This window comes from Taudactylus pleione, unplaced genomic scaffold, assembly GCF_031769625.1.
Source record: "Taudactylus pleione unplaced genomic scaffold, aTauple2 ptg000053l, whole genome shotgun sequence".
Lineage (NCBI taxonomy): Eukaryota > Metazoa > Chordata > Amphibia > Anura > Myobatrachidae > Taudactylus > Taudactylus pleione.
This window is the reverse complement of record NW_028284455.1, coordinates 26,338,938-26,362,189: the sequence shown is the minus strand read 5'-3', so window position 1 is coordinate 26,362,189 and position 23,252 is coordinate 26,338,938.

Sequence of the window (23,252 nt, the reverse complement as noted above, 5' to 3'; positions counted from 1 at the left end):
CATATGACATACCAAATACTACATTTAATATTATCCAGTTAGGTGTCTTTCACAGACATATTGTACATTTTTCTAAGATATCAAAAAGATTGTGTCTCTGAGAAATGTAACTGGCATCTGTTTTTCAGAGTTGATTGATTAATTGTATTCATTTTATAAGAAGAAACTGCTGTATTTTCTCATGTAGGCTAGACGAATACTATTTGACACACTATTTGCTGTCAGCTGCTAGATCTGATGATATTCTGCTAGAAAAACGGAGAACGTTCAATTTGCTGGAATTGCTTAAAGGTGCATTTTTTCCCATTGCAAAAGTGAACCTGATATGTTTAATGATTCATTTTCAGACCAATGACTGCCACCCTTTAGCCAATTTTGACAAGAATGTGTTTAAACCTTTAACTTGAAGTGGATTGATTTCTGCAGATGGCTTTCTGTTACAGAATGGAAATGAAAGCAAGTTTAGTGTATATATTGAAATAAGGAAGAATATAGCAAGGAACATTGAAGAATATTTTAACTTTTACAGTTTTCAGTCATATAATATCCACAGTGCAAAAGAAATCCAACAAAACAAATGAGACAAAATATGCAATAGCCAAATAACAAATCAAGAATGAACAGATCACATGGCCTGACAACTGTTTTGCTGAGTGCTACTGTATGTCTAAAGTTGAACAGTTGGGATAATGGATCAGTCTCTTATATACTGTAGATATCATGTTCCATTTAGCCTCAATATTTGAATAAATCATGGAAATGCATTGTTGTGAAATTAACTAAATGCATTTTACTTATTTTGTAATTCCGACTCCTGGCCACAAAAATGGGCTTTATTTTACTGCACATAAGAAATATAAACAAAGCACAATTGGGACATAACTTTTACTTGCAACACCTGTATCTGGGAATGCAGACCAACAGTATACAGTGTATTTATCCAGCTACGTCTTTCCAGAGGAAAATAATTGCAGCTCCCAATGTCATGCTGTAAAGATACTTTGCATTTTACCAATATTTACAGCTTGCTCTTTACTCAGACTTATTCAATTGTGAACTTCTTTACTTATATATCTTGTCAGTACTTTATGAATTTTCAGTGATTTTATTATGTTTTAATTCCACTGAAATAAGCATTTCAGATATTTTCCAACAATTTTATTTTTTGTGTGTAGGATTTTGTGGAAAGAAAGAATGTAATAAAATGTCATTATATCTTTTTAAAATCATATTTCTAACATATGAATTCCACATTTTCATTGCATATATCAGATTTTAACTCTTCTTGTTATACATTTGGCCTTTATTGTAGTCTGAATTTCAGGAGGGAAATACACAGATTCAGTGTAAACATCTATAGGTTGTGTAAATGTTCTTATTGCATTTTAAACTTCATTCTTTCTCTCATAACAGAATGTCTTAATTTTTAAAATGGCAATCAATGAATTTGCATTCAAATGAAATATACTCACATATAATGATTACATGATAAATTAAATAATGAAAGTATTTTTAATATTTAAAAAAAAAAAATTGAACATCAATTTTGCGTTGGACACTCACACTGAAAAAGATCATGATCATGTTCAAGCCAGACAAGCCCACAGTCACAATTTTACAATGAAAGGATCTACATTTAAAATCAGTTCAATAAATAATAGTATAAAATTCAAGCATTTCAACAATTCAAACATCATTGTACACTGAGCCAGTCATTCAAATTCTGCTAATTTCATACTTAAGCAAAGATCCATTTCAATGCAAACTTAGAACTGGTTATCTTATGTTGTGAATGTGAGCTCACATTAAGTCACCCATTGTTTGAATCCTACATTATACTAATTCACTCACTTAACTACTAACTAGAAATAACCACACGGACACCTATGTGGAAATAAAAGAAGACACAGCCGAAATGTATTGATCAATTTGTAATTAGAAAGATGGTGGCAGTAAAAAAGCAGTTCTCCAAGGCCACAGCCCAGCAAATAAATTTGACAAAATAAATAAGAGGCAGATCCCCGCCCGGCGCAAACTGGCCTGAGGTAGAACCATTCTCCCTTAATTGGCATAGCCCTTGACCCCTCCCTAAGATGATGGCCCGGTCCTCCCTTAAGGGGAATGATCAACTCGCCGCTATCAAAAGGCAAATGCTACCCAGGCACTCTTACACTTTAATAGGCTGCTCAGGAGCACTGCTTCCTGCCAGGCTGCACCTCTACCTGTTGGAAGTAAAAATTGAAAATTGCACAGTCCTACAACATTTTCAAGAATTGCATATAAAACAGGGTAGACAGGTGGGTGGGGTGGGGTTCCAAAACTGGAAAAGAGGAAAATGGCTCCTCTTCTAGACTATTTATAATGAATAGTAGAGGCCTTGCCCCTTATTACTGCCATAGGATATTATTTTGATGGACACATTACTGGCTACACCCCTTCCTCTCCTTTAACCCCTGGTGAACTAGCAATAATCCATCACTAAACAGGGTGCTTATCTTTCCTCAAACTTATTCAAGTATTCGGATCTATTAAGTCACCCATTGTTTGTATCTTACATTATGCTAATTCACTCACTTAACTACTAACTAGAAATAACCACACAGACACCTTTGTGGAATTAAAAGAGGACACAGCCGATATTTATTGGTCAATTTGTAATTAGAAAGATGGTGGCAGTAAAAAAGCAGTGCTCCAAGGCCACAGCCCGGCAAATACATTTGACAAAATAAATAAGAGTCAGGTTCCCTTCTGGCGCACACTGGCCTGAGGTAGAATCATTCTCCCTTCATTGGCATAGCCTTTGACCCCTCCCTAAGATGATAGCCCGGAGTCCACATTTCAGGGGAATGACCAACTCACCGCTATCAAAAGGCAAATGCTACCCAGGTACTCTTACACTATAATAGGCCGCCTAGGAGCACTGCTTCCCGCCAAAGCTCGGCTCAAAGGGCTGAGCCCCAAAACCCATCAGGAAATAATCACACACCGAGGAAGACTGCAAAGTTTCGAATAATAAGACTCTAGACCTGCGCCCGTGAGGTGTATCCCATTGGGCCTGTAAAAACTCCTCTCCTTGTAAGGCAATCGAAGGTGCCAATATAACACATCCGTACATTAGTGACCGAACTACATATTACAGCCAGCCTACCTTACTGCTGGCCATCTCTAGTATACTATCTGCAGGTCCTTCCTAATAGCAAGTATAAGTGCAATGCAATCGCAAGTACCCAGATCATTGCCCCCCAAATGTACCACCAATCGGGGTCCCTAATCTGGCTTCTGCTGTCCATAAACATCTAATAAAGTCCACCCGAGGGCATGCCCCTAAAACCAAACCACTGATTCTTATTAGTACCTAATAAATGTGGGACCTGAAAATGCTAAAGGATATTCATTAGCCCAATAGATAACGTGAATGTCCCATGAACCACACCCTACAGTTAGCATTCCTAATAAACCTGCAAAAAGGGGTAAATTACACCCGGATAGGCTAATACAATTTATAGAAAGATGCCTAGCCAGTGGAAGGAAAGCAATAGTTGGGTGACCCATCTGAAGGTGAAAAACAGCAAACCTCTTTGAGGGCAAATCTGAAAAGCCCTTCAAACTCCATAGCGGCAGAAGGCCCCTGGGTTTCCCAGCAAACTCGCAAGAAGTGCTGCTAACTATGCAACTTATCACTATGCAATTAATTCTTGTAGGCTGATGACTACCATCGAGCTACAGTCAGGTGCATAAATATTGGGACATTGACAGAATTTTCATATTTTGGCCTCTATTCACCACCACAATGGCTTTGAAATGAAACACACAAGATGTGCTTCAACTGCAGACTTTCAGATTTAATTTGAGGGTAATTACATCCAAATCAGGTGAACTGTGTAGGAATTACAACGGTTTCTATATGTGCCTCCCACTTTTTAAGGGGCCAAAAGTAATGGGACAAACTAAACAATCCTAAATCTAACTTTCACTTTTTAATACTTTGTTGCAAATCCTTTACAGGCAATTACAGCCTGAAGTCTGGAACATATAGACATCACCAGATGCTGGGTTTCATCCCTGGTGATGCTCTGCCAGGCCTCTACAGCAAATGTCTTCAGTTCCTGCTTGTTCTTGGGGCATTTTCCCTTCAGTTTTGTCTTCATCAAGTGAAATGCATGCTCAATCGGATTCAGGTCAGGGGATTGACTTGGCCATTGCATAACATTCCACTTTTTAGCCTTAAAAAACTCTTTGGTTGCTTTTGCAGTATGCTTCGGTTCATTGTCCATCTGCATTGTGAAGCGCCGTCCTATGAGTTCTGAAGCATTTGACTGAATAGGAGCATATAATATTGCCCGAAACACTTCAGAATTCATTCTGCTGCTTTTGTCAGCAGTCACATCATCAATAAATACAAGGGAACCAGTTCCATTGGCAGCCATACATGCCCACGCCATGACACTACCACCACCATGCTTCACTGATGAGGTGGTATGTTTTCTATCATGAGCAGTTCCTTTCCTTCTCCATACTTTTCTCTTCCCATCACTCTGGTACAAGTTGACCTTTGTCTCATCTGTCCATAGGGTGTTGTTCCAGAACTGTAATGGCTTTTTAGATGTTGTTTGACAAACTCTAATCTGGTCTTCCTGTTTTTGTGGCTCACCAATGGTTTACATCTTGTGGTGAACCCTCTATATTCACACTTGTGAAGTCTTCTCTTGATTGTTGACTTTGACACATATATATCTACCTCCTGGAGAGTGTTCTTGATTTGGCCAACTGTTGTGAAGGGGTTTTTCTTCACCAGAGAAATAATTCTTCTGTCATCCACCACAGTTGTTTTCCGTGGTCTTCTGCGTCTTTTGGTGTTGCTGAGCTCTCCGGTGCGTTCTTTCTTTTTAAGAATGTTCCAAACAGTTGATTGGCCACACCTACTGTTTTTGCTATCTCTTTGATGGGTTTGTTTTGATTTTTCAGCCTAATGATGGCTTGCTTCACTGATAGTGACAGCTCTTTGGATCTCATGTTGAGAGTCGACAGCAACTGATTCCACATGCAAATGTCACACCGAGAATCAACTCCAGACCTTTTACCTGCTTAATTGATAATGAAATAATGAGGGAATAGCCCACACCTGTCCATGAAATAGCTTTTGAGTTGATAGTCCCATTACTTTTGGCCCTCTAAAAAGTGGGAGGCACATATAAAAAGCATTGTAATTCCTACACCGTTCACCTGATTTGGATGTAATTACCCTCAAATTAAATCTGAAAGTCTGCAGTTAAAACACATCTTGTTTGTTTCATTTCAAAGCCATTGTGGTGGTGAATAGAGGCCAAAATATGAAAATTCTGTCAATGTCCCAATATTTATGCACCTGACTGTAAATGTTTTAACGCGTCAACGGAAGCACCTGTAGCCACCATGCAGATTGCCGCCCCAATCCTAAAAAATGTGTGCCAAACTGATCTAGCAGCAAATCTAAAGCAAATAAACAGTTGTGAAAGATCCTTGTAAAGTAAAACCTAGATAATGTTGTCTGAGTGGCGGGAAAGGAGCCAGTGTGCGCTGCCTGGGGCCGTAACCTATTAAACGTATGGCCAAGCCGACTAGGATTGGTAAGAGGGTGTGCTTGAGATGGGATAGAGGTCCATCACCCTTTAGCAAGCTGATAAATTTATTAATCTATGAATAGAACACATTTACAGGTTATACTGAAAACTTCATTCTCAAACAACAACCCGTTGATGTCTAACTCATTTTATTTGATAACAACCCACCACTTATAAAGATCCCTAAATAAGCTAACCAAAATAACAAATTAAAGAGTTGTGCCTCTTAATTAACCAATGCGATCCCCGACCCTGTAACTATCAGCTCCTTTAAAATTGATAGCTCAATAGGTCTTCACGAAACCACTTAGAATGAGGCACTCCACTCCTGACCTCTCCCTACCTAAGCTAATAAAAAACCATCAGTTCGTGACAGGCAGACCAGGAAACTTTGCGAAATAAGAAAATGTTAGACAGAGCTGCCGACATGGACATTCTGGAATGACTTTGCTCATGCCATTTCCAAACGATTCTAACAGGTATGCATGAAATGGCGAACCTCCCTTGCCTTCGTAAGCCAAGAAAACGTTGCTAAACATTAAAGATCTCAACTAAATCCAGCCGATATTAACAGGACCAGGGTAAGCCGTGAATCTCAGCAAAAAGGGGGGAGGCCAGTCCCCCAAACCCAATCCATGAACATCGAGACAAGAACATCTGCTATACCGTACTCCGCTCCCAGAACATGACGTGCCCTAACATCCATGCTCCTGCACAAACACACAAAGAGGTGAAAATGCCTAAGCCAACTCAAAACCGATGGGGACCCAGCCCCGCAAATATTGATAGCAAGAACTACACCTAAAATATCACTGCATAACATAATCATCCTGCTGCCGAGTCTGGTAGTCCAGCATCCTGGAAGTTAGATCTTGCCACATCCATGAATCCGGCCAAGTTATCGCATACAGCCGCCCTCCAATAACTCCCCTAAAACTACGGAACTAGATGCGACCTTAAACAACTGAAACCCGTAAATGTCCACCTGAGCAGGTAGCCAATTCAAACTCCGTTGAACTTTGGAAACATTACTAAACAAACTTGCAGATCCTCCCACCAGTCCTGAGACAAGCGAAAATGGTGAGATCTTGAATCCTGGCTATGGATTGGTCCAAGCGACAACAATTTCCTGCCCGGGAGTACTATTCTAAATTCAAAATTCACAGCCTATAAGCAATTGCAATTGCTTTAGTGACACTTCCCCAATAATTCCCCAATTCACTAACTTTATCCAATCGGCAAATACCTAGCAAAGTGTCTATATCTATCCCCAGATAGGACAAACATGTAGCAGAGAACTCAGTTTAGTCGCGGTATGCCTAGAATCAATAAAAAATGCCTGTAAAGAAGAATGAACTCCTTGCAGGGGCAGAACTATGGGAGACAATGGAGGCGCCTGCCGCCGGGCTCCAGCTCTAAAGGGGGCACCTCCTCCATTGTCCATAACATATTCACCCCACTTAGGGCTGTAAATATGTAACCGGAGTGTACCATTATGGCCCTTCACGGCACCTGGGAATCCACCATACACTAGTGGAGAGCTCCGTGTCAGACCATCAGCTGCTGTCTTAAGGTGGGTACACACTGGGCGATATTACTGAGCAACTGCATGATTACGACATCGTAATCATGCAGTCGCTCAGAAATCGTGCACTTTTATGTCGGAAACGACCAGCGATGCGCATTCCCGCTGGTCGTTTCCGACATTGTCCATCGCCTGAACATGCAGGCCAACCTGACGACCTCGTCAGGTTGCTGCATGTCAGGGAATGGGGGAGAGAGCCCGGCGCTGAACGATATCATTAATGATATCGTTCAGCGGCTGTGCTCAATGTCATGAATGACATTGAGCACAGCCTGCCGGGGACACACTACACGATAACGCTCAGGGAGCATATCGTGTAGTGTGTACGCACCTTTAGTCTATCTATAGCCTGTCTACATGAGAATTGCTACATTACAGTTTCAGCAGCTGTGACGGGGGGGGGGCACCAAATTATAACTTGCCTCCGGGTGTCTGGGATGAACTTACGCCACTGACTCCTTGCAAGCTAAAACCACTGGCCCCACTACCAATAAAGCAACCAAAAATTTTGGCCACCCACCTGTGACTTGCACGCACCATTGCAAAAGTGAGCTGCAACAGTCGACAAAGGAAAAGTAAACATAACAACCCGTTGGAAAGAGCTTATCTACAGAATAAGTTCCAGCGACACAAATTCCTGTAAACAGAAAAGAGTGAAAGTGGCATTAAACTAAAATGTATTCGATATCCACTTTAGCAAGGGGAGCTCGCTTGCCAAAATTTTGTACCCTCTCCAGTGCCTGCTCAAAGGATTGGTACAGTTCTCGGCAAACTGCCGAATCTAAACGCGTCATTAACTGATCATCGTTCCGGGTAGGAAAGATGCTGGATAAATCTAAATTTGCCTGTCACCCTCTTAGGCATGGCTGCTGTGGGATAAGGTGACAAACCAGTGTGATACACTGGTAAGGCTGGGGATTACCTGCGTGCACGTGTAAGGGGCCGTGCTGCAACCATTGTACGTGTGGGGGGTGGGGGGGGTGATATGCTGCAGGTGAGGGAAGAGGGGGCTGGGTACTGGACCCAGGCAGCGCTCTAAGCGCCCTAGGGGAAAAATTCCGTAGGAGAAAAATCAGTGCCTGCCACCCTTGGGCTAAATAATAATGGGGGATTTTAGCTGCTGCGGGACAGTCTAAATGCCTGTTTAATCCCTGTTTAAAGCTGTGGGGAGGGGACAGGTTGTTTAAATAGCCCGGTTGTTGAAACAGCCAGGGCCAAAATTTCACCATGCAGTTGTTTTTCGGGGGGCTGAAATGGCTGCCGTGACATTGTGGGCGGGGCCAGTCGAGGCCGGGGAGGGGCAGAGTGGCTTGCGGAGTGCCCGTGAGCTGGAGAGGCGGCAAAGGAGGGACGGACCCCCCGCACCAGGGTTCCTCGCGCATTTGCCGGAAGGTGAGGAAGGCGCGTCATTGCAGCCTGCTGGATGGCTGGTGATGCGCCCGATAGAAGGCGTGGCTGATGCGGTAAGTGGCAATGGAGCGGAGAGGTGGGGGAGCCAAACAGCGGGGGAGGGCATAGTGGGGATGGGGACACCAGGGGTGAAAGCATAAGGGGGGGTGTGGGCTGAAAGCTCGCTTCACTAGATGCTTAGGGTGGAAGGACATGGGGGGGCTTAGGCTGGAGATGAAAGTGGAATCCATAAGCAATATCTAGCAAAATGCAGTGGAGCAGGGGACAGCAAGATGAATTTTAAACAGTGATACTCAGCCTGGTCAGGTTCCAAAGCTGGAAAAGAGGAAAATGGCTCCTCTTCCAGACTATTTATAATGAATATTAGGGGCCTTGCCCTTTATTACTGCCATAGGCTATTATTTTGATAGACACATTCCTGGCTACGCCCCCTCCTCTCCTTTAACCCCTGGAGAACTAGCAATAGTCCATCACTAAACAGGGTGCTTATCTTTCCTCAAACTTATTCAAGTATTGGGATCTATAAATCATTGCTATGGAAAGGGTTTTTTTTATTAGTAAAAAAATGTTTTGACTCCGAGTCCATTCACTAAAAAAGTCAGTGTTAATTTCAGTAACACAAAAATATCTTTTGAATGAATTGGAAATGGATGTTAATCAACAGCTACAGTTATTCAACTCCATCAACAAGACGTTATTAATTAACAAATGATTGACTAAATTACTGAGCTGAAAAGCTATATGAGTATCAAATAGTTTTAGAGATATAATTCAAGTCAGTTCTATTGATCTGTACATACAGTCAAAATAGAACATTCAAACTAGATAAAGAGAATTCCATTGAGTTAAACGTTTGTGGATGGTCAGAAGCACTTAAAATAATTTTTGATGTTTACATTATTTCTTCACTGCATTTCAGTCTCTCAGCCAGAGAAACACATTATAGTACTTTATATGTGTAACAGTAATAAAACTAGAGATGTGCGGTTCGGTTTTCCAGAAATCTAAATCCATCTGTATGTTGTAAAGCCAGAGCCGAGTCGCGGTTCTAATCTCCTGAGAAGATCCAGATAAATCTGAGTTGCGGTTCTGATCTTCCAGGGGTTCGCTATTCAGATTTTATATCCAAATTTTGGGTTTTTGATTGCAAAAATTAGATGATTTTAGCTGTTTTTAAAAACGTTTTATCATTTTTTTTTAAATCAAGATCCAAAACCAAAACATGTGAGGGTGGTGTTGCAAAACCAAAACATGAAGATAAATACAGATCCAAAACACGGGGGTCAGCACACATTTATAAATAAAATGTGAGAATATAGAATAAACTGCTATAGTTGCAAATGCAAGATAAATCATTATTAAAGAATAAATGTATATATGCTATACTGTACATTATTATGTTTTTACATGTCTGATTATAATGATACATGCATTTACTGTACAGTTACAATGTAATTGGAGGGGCAAGTTTGATACTTTTGAAAATCAAACAAATTGATGACTTCACTTTCAATTTTCTATGTTCTTTAACATTTCTAGTCTGATATGCTGCTGAACCATTAATACACATTGCACTGGACCTTGAACAGGATCAGAATAGGCTTCATACCACTTATTAATATTTATCACACATACACTACTTTGTCTTAAAAGAGATCTCCTTATATTATCAGTTAGGGATGAGCGGTTTGGTTTTGGTTTGCTTAAGTTCGGATCTGCAAACAGAATCTTATTGGCTTTCCAGCTATCACAAGTTTTGGATAGCCAATAAGATAAATCCGAATTTGTTTAATGTGGTGAAAATAATCAAGTAAAACCAAACCGCTCATCTCTACTATCAATTATTTTCCCTCCCCTTCTAATTATAATTGCCTTCAACATGAAAGTTTACATTTACTTTCAACTTACCTGTAGATTGCAGTAAGGTTTGAGCAGGGAGATTCAGATTCTCATGCCCCTTTACCACAAGGCCAAAAGGTGTCCCCGATCTACCAAAACCCCATACAGATTCACATAGATTCAAAATATTTAGGCAAATATCACAGGAAGTTTCCAAAGAAGACAGGGAAGTGGAACATCAGTGCCATATTTATTCTCTTGTGGCTTATATACCAGTGCTGGGCAATAAGCGGGCCTCCCAGCTGCTGTTGAACTACGCATACCAGCATGCCCTCCAACAGTTTTAGCAATACCAAATAGCAAAACTATGGCAGGGTATGCTGGGATGTGTAGTTCTACAAGAGCTGGGGGGACCACTTATTGGCAACCACTATTCTAGGGCCATGAAAGGTATTTCTGCAAACAAAACACACATAAATGAAACATAAATAATGCAGTACAAATCTGGTCATATACCTTCATCTTTCTTGCCAGTACACTCCCTACCTTTCCAGTGAAGTACTATCCAAGTTAGCCTGGTAGGAAAGCTGGTGAAAATCAGGGGTATTTCTCAACTTAAGTTTATATTCAGAGAACCAGGGTCTTGGGATTCAAAATGGGTGCTCCTGCCTCTGGAGGTTGCTGCTTTGCTGACATGGCTATTATTACTGTCACCCTGATGTTCCAGCATGTTCTAGCTACATGCATGACTTTCTATAAACCATGCCCTGTCACTTCCGCCCTTGCCAATGTTTGTGCTCCAGACCAGAAATCTAGTCGCTGCAGTTCCTGTACACTGACTTCAGGCATTTGCTTTACATGTACTGTTAGCAGATTGTCCTCAACTTTGCTTCTGTCTCAGCCTTTGGTACCATTTCTGCCTTGGTGGATACAGAACCTTCTAAACTCTCAGTTCTAGTGGACCTATGACCCCCAGCTATTAGACTCCTTTCTTGACTTCAGGACGCTACACAAGAGTTGTTCAATAAAAAACGAGCAGGAAGTGAAACTATGCAATCACCATCCATCACTCCTTCTACCCAAGTTATGTCTCTCCACTACTCCAAACTATTTCTGTCAAAATCATAGTAATATAATCTCCACTTACTGCATGCAGAAAATAAATTGTCTGATCACCAACCTATAAAGTACATCTGTTCATGTAAAAGTTCCAGTCCTTTGAATTAAAGTACTAATAGGGGGAGATTTATCAAAGCTTGGAGAGAGATAAAGTGGAGATAGATAAAGTACCAACCAAACAGCTCCTAGCTGTCATTTTGTAAACACAGCCTGTAAAGTGACAGTTAGGAACTGATTGGTTGGTACTTATCTATTTCAAAACTTTGATAAATCTCCCCCGAGGGGTCTACGTACTAAGCCTTGGAATGAGATAAAGTGAACAGAGATAGAGTAACAACCAATCAGCTCCAGTCTATTTACAGGTTGTGTTTAAAAAATTACAGTTAAAAGCTAATTGGTACTTTATGTCCATCCACTTTATCTCGCTCCAAGGCTTAGTACATAGCCCTAAATCTTTTAAAGAAAATTTAGTTAACAAATTCTATTTTCAGCAAATTCCTGACATGCAGCCACCTCTTTCTAATGAATATGCTGGGAACAAATTGTAAATAATTTGTAACTACTGAATGTTCAAAGAGTTGCCTTTTCCTTTAGCAATTCCAGAAAGGCCAAAGTCCAAAGCATTATGTATAAAAAAAATGATGGACAAAATGTATTAGGGTCAGAGTTTTCTTTGCGAAAAAAGTAAAATGTAAAAAATAATAAGAAAAAAACAATGTGGAATTTCCCCCTAAAAGCATAACCAGCCCCGGACTCTTTTGAGCCTGTCCTGGTTCTTAAAATACACCGGAAAAAATGTGTAGGGTTCCCCTGTATTTTAAGAACCAACAGTAGTGTTAGCATTCGGGTATATTTAGAGAGTATGAGTCCAGCAACAGCTTTGAAAGATGGAACACTTGGCAAGCTGCAGCTGTGGAGCAGCCTTGATGGCTAGTAGACTTAAACTAGTTGTGGCCCGAGGGCTGAGAAAGTTGATGTAATCTTAGGGCTAAGCAACAGTCTTGAGGACTGGTAAGGTTTTGGCTAGTCGTGGCCTGAGGGTAGTGAGATGAGATGCGGCCTCTGGGTCGTGCAGCAGCCTTGTGGGCTGGTAAACCTTGGCAAGCTGTGACCTGTGGGCCGTAGAACAAATTGCAGCCTTTGAGCTGTGCAGCAGCCTTGAGAGCTGGTACTGTAAGTCTTGGCAAGCTGTGGCCTGTGGGCAGTAGAGCAAGATGTGGCCTCTGGGCCGTAGAGCAGCCTTGAGGGCTGGTAAGCCTTGGCATGCTGTGGCCTGTAGAGCAAGATGCTGCTTTTGGGCCGAGTAGCATCCATAAGGGCTGGTAAGTCTTTGCACGCTGTGGCCTGTGGGCCGTAGGGCAAGATGAGGTATTTCAGCTGGATAGCAGCCTTGAGGGCTGGTAAGCCTTGGCACGCTGTGGCCTGTGGGCCGTAGAGCAAGATGCAGCCTTTGGGCTGAGTAGCAGCCTTGAGGGCTGTCTGATGATGGACCTATGCCGCCGGGTTGACACTGACGGTGGTACGCTAGATTGCGTACTTTGGATGCTGGATTGCTGCCTGTGCTGCCGAGTTGACACAAGCGGTGGTACGCTGGGTTATGTACTTTGGATGCTGGATTGCAGCCAGGTTGACACAAGTGGCTGGATGCCTGAGTGCGGCCTGTGCCACCGGGTTGACACAAGCAGCTGAATGCAGAACTGCTCACTCTGTACACTGAGTGCTGTCTGTGCCACCTGGATGACACAAATGGCAGAGCGTGGATATGCAGACTGTGCCGCCAGGATGACACAAATGGCAGATAGTAGGTAACCAGACCATGCCACCTAGATGACCCAAATAACAGGTAACAGAAGCTGACAGGAGGACTGGGTACTTGACTGGATAACAGGAGACAACACCAAAACCGGAAACACATGAAACACTATCACTGGCATCGAATCAGCCTTCGCACCAGCAGGAAATAGCCACAGGAGCCAATCCAGGACAGACCAACGATGATGGACAGCTGATGGGGAGGAGTTCAGCAAGTAATCACCCGGCATTCACCTCGCTCTGCATTTTCAGTGCAATGGCTTGTGACAAGTAGGCTCCGTTGAGCCGGTCTTGATTGAGAAAATACAGGGGAAAAATTATGTATGGTTCCCCGCATTTTCATAAACCAGGCTTAGTGAGCCGATCCTGGTTGTGGAAATACAGGGAACAAAATGAGTAGGGGGTCCCCCGTATTCTCCGAAACCAGCACGGGACAGCCTGGGGTGACCTTTCACCAGGTCCCTCGGCCAAAGCATTGACACCTGACTGCTAGTCAGCACAGGCTGGGGATCCCTTGGAGGTGGGGATCCCACCCAATTAGGGGGTTTCTCCCAGGCCTTGGCTGATAGCGCCCTGGGTGATGGTTGCCAGGTTGATTGTGTAAAAAAAATAGAATGATAAATTTTGTCTGTTAATGGAGAACTAGAGGCCTGGGGTGCCCTGGCAAGGGTGAACCCCTTTATTGGGGGGGTATCCACATCCCCAGGGATCCCTGGCCTTGGCTTATTAGCGGTCATCAGGTGTCAATGCTTTGGCCGGGGGACCCAGTGAAAAAGTACACCGGCTGTGGTATTACACCCCCGCTAGAAAGAGTCCGGTGCTGGTTATGGAGAATACAGGGAACCCCTACTCATTTTTTTTCCTGTATTTCCACAAACAGGACTGGCTAACTGAGCCCAATGCTATACAGGAAAACCCTACTTTTTCCCCCCCCTGTATTTTCACAACCAGGACCGGCTTAGAAAAGCCTGGTGCTGGTTGTGCTTTCAGGGGGGGAACCCCACATCATTTTTTTTTACATTTCTAAAATGTTTCTATTTTTTTAAACACAGAAGCATGCACTGATCTCACAGATTTGTGCATGTTTCTGTGTAACCTGCCCAGGCTATACTTGCTAGTTGAAGCAGGTCTGTTTTTTTTAGATTTTTCAGTCAGTAATAGTGTGCAAGTTAAACACTTGCACTCTATTGCATTGCCTGAGTTGAATTCTCACAATGGCAAAACATCTGGATGCGTGTTTTGCCATTGCGAGTTGTGGCGGTGTGATAAATATGTGAGTTTGCATGTTCTTGCACCCTATTACATAAGTTGAGCTTCAAAAATGTGCGAGTATACTCTGACCCTATTACATTTTGCCCCATATATTGTACCTAAATAGAAAAATGTAAAAGATAGACACAAGTGTTAAAGTAAATTTCCATGTTAAACATTTTCCAGGATGATGAATTATCACACTGTTACCGTTACACTAAGAATTTAAAATTGGAATTGGAAAATGCAACCAGGAAAATGCAAACAGATCTAGTAACTATAATTAACTTTAGACATCTCATATGTATGAGTGACTTTATTGTTCAAGGACAAGCACTGAAATGGCATGACTGATTGTTTTATTAAATGTATTATGGTACTTTTTAAACAATTGTTTTGTTTATTGATGTAATCCTGTGTTATTAAAGGTCATAAAAGCTTTCATGTGACACAAGGTAACCATATAATGTCATTACACGGCACTAATTCTCATCTGTACACTCCATGTCATAGTAATGTAGATCCTAGCCATTCAATTTTAGCAATTCCTCATGGCTAGCTTAGCAGCAAGGATGTTTACTCAATTGTTGCACAAAATAATATCTGCACACACAGTAGCAAGATGTCTGAGTACAATTTATGGTGGGATAGAGGTGTCCAGATGGAGATTGGAAAACACAGAAGGTCCTGTGTTGGCAATGCCAATGCATCCCTCTTTTAAATGGGCCTTTATGGAGTAGGTATCAAACTGGCTTCATGTTCTAACTGACCAGTTATTCAATATGCTTCTTAATTATCTTTTACATTATGGAGACGAGTGACACTTGTCACTCGTGGATTTAATTGTCATCATCTTCATCATTATTATCATTACTTTTTAGGACACTGCAGTTTGCGACACTGGACAATTATCATAGACTAAATATATAAATATATAAGCAAATATAACAGATTCAAGAATCCTATTAAGTATAGTAGCATACAGTATACATAAGTGTGCAATTACAACTAGCAATAGATACAGGTACAAACCAATTACATCAAACATGACAGGAACATGAAGAGTGGATAGATATACAGCAGAGTGTATCTAGCATTAACCTTTCATGAAATTCCTTTATCTATGGTGGGCACGGTGCAAACCGCATTCTGTCTATGCTTGGCCCCCATCTCAAGTTATCTAACTCTTGTCAGTGGTTATAAATGGAAGAGCACAACAGCTATCCACATTATTCTGTTCAAACCTTGTCCTATCGTAGAAATGACCAGTGTATATGTAAAGTCCAACCAAGATAAAAAGACTCATTTATAGTTGGTGTAAAATACACATTGCTTTACTGTGCACAATCAACAAAAATATCCATGAATAAATACGTATGTAGACTTTTGCTTATGAAGATTTATGAATGGAGAAAAATGATGGAATGAGCAGCTATGCATAGGACAAATGCTCACAAAATTGCGACACAAGTAAATATGAAAAGGTATCTGCAGGTATTGTTTTATAATAAAAAAAAATTAGTTGTCGCTATTGCGATTTTGCACATAGAGGATCTGCAAAAATAAGCTAATGTATCAGATGCCGGGATTTGTATTGAGCCGCCCCCTGGTGCAATCACACATCCAAGCAACTCTGTACTAATATACAGTCACATATGCAGAAACTTTGATAATGCTACAACCATTTTGCACTTGATATTTCATTGTCATTTTGTGCGTAGAATCTAAATACACCATCAGATATTTGATATTACGTAAGGCTTTTGAGATGTTTTGAAAAATTCCCATTTGAAAATTAAAGTAATTAATCACAGTAAGTGCTTGACAAGACTCCCTTCTGCCTGTGCTATGAGGTACACATCCTGTCCAGACTCCTCATCCTCTATGTCATCATAATCCCCCTTCTCATCTTCCTCATTCTCCTCATGTGCTGGTCCTGGGGTAGAACCCTCCTCTTAGTGCTGGATGCCATGTTGCTTACTGGCTCCTGTCCAGGCTCCCTGCCAGCGTGCAGAGTTGTAAGTAAGTAGGAAGCTCCCCGGACTGTACCATGACCATCAGTATCAGGGGGGTGTTCTCACAGTGGGCTGCTTCATGCTGGAGACTCTGTCTCTGTGTCCCAGCACTCTGGCTGATGGCTGATAACCATAAGGAGATATGTGGCCCTCACACCACAGGCAGTGACCAATATAAGTGGTGATTTTATCTATATTTTCATTTCTCCAGTTTAAATCTGTGGTATTCTTTTCTTGTGTTCATTATTTCATATATTTCTTGTCTTGTTTATAAGTGTTGGGTATGGATTGCCGGCGGTCGGGATGCCGCTGGTCGGACATTACCGACAGCAGCTTCCCAACAGTCAGAATCCCAACACCCATCAGGAAACAAGGTAAGTCTAACCCTAACCCCTACCTAACCCTAACTTTCCCTCCCCGGTGCCTAAACCTAACCTCCACCTCCCTGCACCCTAAACCTATCTCTCCCTCCCCGTTGCCTAAACTTAACCTCACCCCTAGTGCCTAAACCTAACCTCCCCACACCCTAATCCTAAACCTCCATCCCTGGTGTCTAATCCTAACCCTCCCCCTATTGCCTTAGCCTAACCCTGCATCCTAACCCTCACCTAACTGGCAATACTTACCTCCGGGATGCCGTCGGTTGGGATACTGGTGACAGGATCCCAATGCTGTCGGGATTTCAACGCTGGTATTTAGACCATCGGCATCCAGCATTCCGGGATGTCTACTACATCCTCTTTCTAAGTAACAAAGTAATGGCGGCCTCTAAAAATTTGTGGGTGTGTAAACCATCCTGATAACTTTTGTTATGTATGCGGTAGGTTCACATCAAAAAGTCAAAGAAAGCCTATTAGCATCTTGATAAAGAAGGCATATAAAACGTGCTTTGACTGTGCTCTTGGTGACCAGGAAAAAATCTAGGCAACACATATTTCTTGCATAACCTGCGTTGAATAATCTGACAGAATGGTTGAAAATAAATCGCCGTATGATGCCTTTTACTGTCCCAATGGTATGGCATGGGCATAAGGACCACTGTACTGACTGTTATTTTTGTCTAACTAGTATTGCTGGGCATTCCAGCACACTTTTGACACAATTTTATTTTAAACACATGCAGTAAGTATCAATATTTAAAATATTGTCCATCGATGATCGGAACATCGCGCCTTTCCATTTCCCTGGCGGCTGCTCCTCTCTGCAGCAGCCGGATGGGTGGTACTGCCACGGTGGGGCTGCCCGATCAGCAGTGATCAGCAGCATGGTAGACACTGGGGGAGGGTGCAAGGATGCAGAGGGGCTGGGAGGTTCTTCTGCCATTGGCAATCGCTGGAAGATTATATTCCAGCAGCCGCACAGCGGACGTTTCTGACTGGTTGCATTGTTTGTGACCATGTCAGGTAATGTACAGCATGGCGTGGGTGCAAATGATACAACCAATCCAGCAAAGTAGCTAACTGTCAATCAGTCTGCAAATAAAAAGTTGCTACTTGCGACTACGGTAATGGACTTTGATGCATGTGCAGTACGACTAAGACAAATACACAGATAGCCAATCAATCAACTGTGAAAATATTGTCATGGCTTACTTCTCTGAACCAGGCCATATGGACACAATTATTGCACTTTGGGTCAAAATTTGAATAGTGATACCTGCAAATGGCAATACGGCAGAACTGCTTGTCTTATTTCAACTCATCTATGTGTGCCCTGTTAGCATTAGTTGTACCTGCTGAAAAAAAACCTCTTTCTTGTACTACAGTAGGAGCAAGTGCATACGGTGAATACAAATGCACTATGAATCAAATGTACATCTAATAAGGGGCATGGACATTTAAGATGAAAAAAATTACTTTGCATTTGTAAATTAAAAGCAACCTCTACACATTAAGTATTAGCTGCCAAAACTCACAGACTTTCCAGAATTGACAGGATAACTTACTAAGGAAGTCAGAAGAAAGCCTATTGTGAAAGAGATTCCTTCCTATTTAAAATGTCTTTGTGTTTCTACATGGGACTTTTGAATGTCTGATGAAAATGGAATATATTGTTTAGTTTCTGCTTCTCTTAGATGCTGTTTTTAACTATTTCAGGAGGTTTTTCAGGAAAACGTTATATTGCTTCATTCGATTCTGTACAAGGGCTAGCAAGAACGGGTATGGGTGTGGGGACAGAGTGGGGAACAATTATATTGCATTATGTTGTTGAAAATTGCAAATGCAAATAAAGAGTCAAACCAATGGTTACCATTCTTAGGGGAAAACAGGGGTGGAACACATCGCTGCACCCCATAGCAGAATTTGGAGGATCCCCCCTCTCTGAGCAGTGGAACCCTGTTTCAGCTTCACTGTGCTTGTTCTCAGATAATAGTGGGTGCAGGCATCATTAATACTTCCCACAAATCTGGGAACCATAGTCATTGCATTTCCTCCAATAGTGGTAGTATAGTCATGGAACGCAAAAAATGAAATACCAAAGGCCTGATTCAGAGACACACTCAAAGTGGCCACATCTGAGATTTTCCACACTACACATGTGTCAGAGGCATACGTACACATCTATGCAGATCAGCCGGCTATTCATAGTGACAAGTGAGGCGTGTCTCAGCTGGCAGCTAAAGGGGTGTCACTAGCCGGCAATGTAGGATAAGTGTACCGTTACCATGGAAATTAATTTTATGGCTATTCAGAGATGATTTCAGATGCATCCTTTTTGCACCAAGGGTAATGCAGGTTCAAATGCATACTGATATTGAGGACTGCATTCACATGCATATGTATAGGGGCCTTATGGCCATACAGATGTGGCCGATTCTGAACAAGGAGATACGCAACTAATTTCAAGCATGCAAAGTGGCTGCAGAATTGTGTATGACTCTTAGATAAATTGGATAAGTTACCCAAAGCAAGCAATCTGCTTCTGTCATTTACAACAGCTAGAAGCTACTTGGATGCTTTGGGCAAATACTCACTTTATCTCTTTCAAAGGCTTGATACATCCCACCAAGTGTGCTAGAGCGAAATAAAGAAACTTCATAATAAAGCCATGCTCATAATATACAGCGTTATAGACAAACTAACTGTGTAATAGCAAACTTATACAGCCCAAATGCATATTATATAAAGCTGTAGACCCTACATATCAGGCTTATACCCACCATAGTATAATTCCAAACTTTTAGAGATTTATACCATGAAGTCTGAGCACATACAGCAGCACACACAAGCTGAACTGTCTAAATGGTGGTACACATGTTTCAGCGGCTCATTACAAGTTACACACAAATACAGGTAGAAACTGAGTAGGGTGGTGAAAAGAAATAGGTGGGAAATAATCATAGTTAATCTGGTTTAGAGACCCAGACTAGCAGGCAGGGGCATCTTTAGAAAGGAGGGGGCCCATGTGCATCCCCCGTCATGGGCCCCCTCCTCTCATAATGGCGGTCGGCAGCCGACTACTGTGGCTGGCTGGCCATCGCAGACTCAGTATACTCTAGGCATTAGAATGTACCCAGAGTCTACTGCGCATGTGCAGATCACCGGGGAAATGGTGTGGCCGCCATTTTCCCGGCAATTTCCTCACAGCGCATGCGCAAGATGCTGGAAAATGGCCGTGGCGGCCATTTTCCGGTGTTTTGAGCAGCGCTGAGAGACCCGACACGGAACCTCGGAGAGGTAAGTTTTAGATAATGTGGGTGCAGGGTGTGCGGTGCGGGCCCTCCCTGGCCCTGGGGGCCCATGTGCACAGCACACCCTGCACCCTTTATAAATACGCCCCTGCTAGCGGGGAAGAACAGACATGGAAGTTGGCAAGGAGTAGCAGATTAAGACATGAGAGAGATAGCGAGGCTGAAAAAGGATGAACAACATGACTAGAAGAACATGAGCTGTTGCACTTGGTACTTGGTACTATATAATCAGAACCCCAACTAGTTTTTCCTGGATTGTTGTAATGAAAATAATAAACCTGAAGCATGAAATAGAAGAAAAAAAAAACAAAGCGTTTATTATAAAATTAGTCACACTTTTCTTGATTTCCAGTGAAAGAATCCTTTGAATGTAAATTCAAGTGTGCCAGGCTTTCTGACAAGGCATAGAGCAACAAAGAAAGGTGGCAGAGGTCACTGCTGGTAAATAAAATGAGACTCTATACTACAAGAACTGGGCTTTGACTGTTCAAAAACAAACCATTATCTCTACCATAATATATACAAAAGAAACTCTTAGTTGTTGTATATGTTGGTGACTTACTATTGGCAAGCCAGACACTTCAAGTAAAGAGTTACTCGGTCAGAGGTTCAAGATGAAAGACCTAGATCCAGCGCATTATTTATTAGGTCTTAGGATCAATCAAGATCTTGAAAAAGGTATTATATCCATTGACCAGCAGATATTGAAAAGATACTTGAAAAATATGGGATGTCGGATAGCTACTCCCATCAACAAAAGTTCTAAATTGACTAAGAATATGCCACCCAAAGATGAGAAAGAGTCAGAAGATATGAAAAATATCCCTTATCAGAATGCCATCAGGTATTTGATGTATGCAAGTGTTGGGAGTTGGCTCAATATCACACATGAGGTGAGCAAATTCAGACAGTTTGCTACAAAGCAGGAAACAGCCCACATTAGCATTGTCCACCACAGAAGCAGAATATATGACATTGACTGAATCGGTCATAGAGGTTTTACACCTTAAGGCAACCTTGGGTGAACTAAATGTCTTAAATATACAAGATACCATCAACGTTGAATGAGACAATGGAGGTGCCATCGAATTGTCACACATTATTAAGCATCACAGATAAGACATCACTTCATTCTGGAATTTGTGAATAACAGATCTATTGATATAATCTACAGGAGTCACATCACATTCACTTATAATGTTCCTGAAGAAAAGTGGACTGGAAATCACATGATATATTGCCTTTTCACGTATTTCTTCTTACAGGTTGCTACAAGAAAACTGAATTTAAATGTTTGTGTAACATGGAGAAGCTTGTACCAAAGTGGGGTGTTGAAAGTAGAGTGTGCTACTGTGCATATTCCATCTTACTGTCCCTCCAGAGAGGCTCAATTCCCTGTACCAAGATGGCTGCCAGACTTAGAATTGCGCATGAATGGCACCATCTTGTTCATTGTGTTGCGTGTCATAGTGGGAGACGGACATCTCCTACTTAGTTCCAGATAGAGACCCAATATTACTACCATCCACACTGCTGTTCCAGCATCCTGTACTGATACCTGCTAGCAGCATACACTCCATCCACCAGTGTGTACAACATTGAGTATGACTGCAGTGGCATAACTAGGGTCTTTGGCAAACAGGGCAAGATGAAAAATGGCACAACCCCATCTGTGTGCGAGTGGCAAAAATAGGCATGGCCGCATGCCACAAGGGGCATGGTCACTGAAAATGTGTATGTGTCAACATGACATGCCACCATTTCTCATCACTCTGGGCCTGATTCTGACCTGCTTGCGAGCACTGAGCACTCGCAAGCGGGTCGATGGTGCCCAAGTGCGCATGCGCACAACGGAGGCGGCTCCGTCGTGTGCATGTGCGAGACCTGAATAACGATGGCCAAGCCGTCGTTATGGGTCTCGCACCAAAGGGGGCGTGCTGTCAATGGTGATTGACAACACGCCCCCTTTGGTGGGCATGCAGTGTGTGTGGCTGCCCAGACGGAGGCGTTCCCATGGGAATGCCTACCGTCTGGGTCCGGCCCCACTGACATCACTAGTGATGTCAGTGGGAGTGCTTTTGGCTCTGATAGAGCCAAAAGCACTCCTGGGCTTGCGGCAGCAAGACCCTACCGCAGGGTCTCATCGCAAGCCCGATGGTCGCGATGGTCTTGACCATCGCGACCATCATTTTAGCCACTCGCTATAGCTGTGGGTGGTCACACACAGCTATGCGAGTGGCCAGGAGGCCGCTTCAAAATGAAGGAGGGATGCCCTGATTCAGAGCGAGCGCTCTGTCAGAGCGTCCGGCTCTGAATCAGGGCCTCTGTTTTCTTCCTTTCCATTCCAAATGCACTTTAATGCCCCTAGTAGTAATGCCCCTTATGCAATGCCCCCTGTAATCCTGCCCCTTATGCAGTGCCCCCAGTAGTGCCCCTTAAGCAGTGCCCCCAGTAGTGCCCTTTATGTAGTCCCCCAGTAGTGCCCCTAGTAGTTGTGCCCATAAAAGACAAAGACACCAAAATACACAAAACACTATACTTACCTGATCCTGCACCCGCCACCGTCCTACTGCTCCTCCCCCTTGGCACTATGGGAGAGACATTATAACATCTCTCCCTTCATCCACTGCAGGAGCTGTAAGGTGGAGCTCTGGAGTGAGCTCCAATCTCTGGTTGCTGCTGCAGGGAAGTAGCTGCCGGGCACTGCTGGTAACAAAATCTCAGTGGCCGCCCAGCAAATTGAGTAGGAATTGGCGCGCCTCTCCAGCCCGGGCACTGGCCCTGGATGCTGGGTCCGACACAGCGCCCAGGGCATGTGCCTTGCTCTACCTTCCCTGGTTATGCAACTGTGTGACCATAATATCTTCAATAAACCACCACCACTGGTTAAGTAACTGGGCTGTTCATAGTTTGAGTCTTTTGCTGGATGT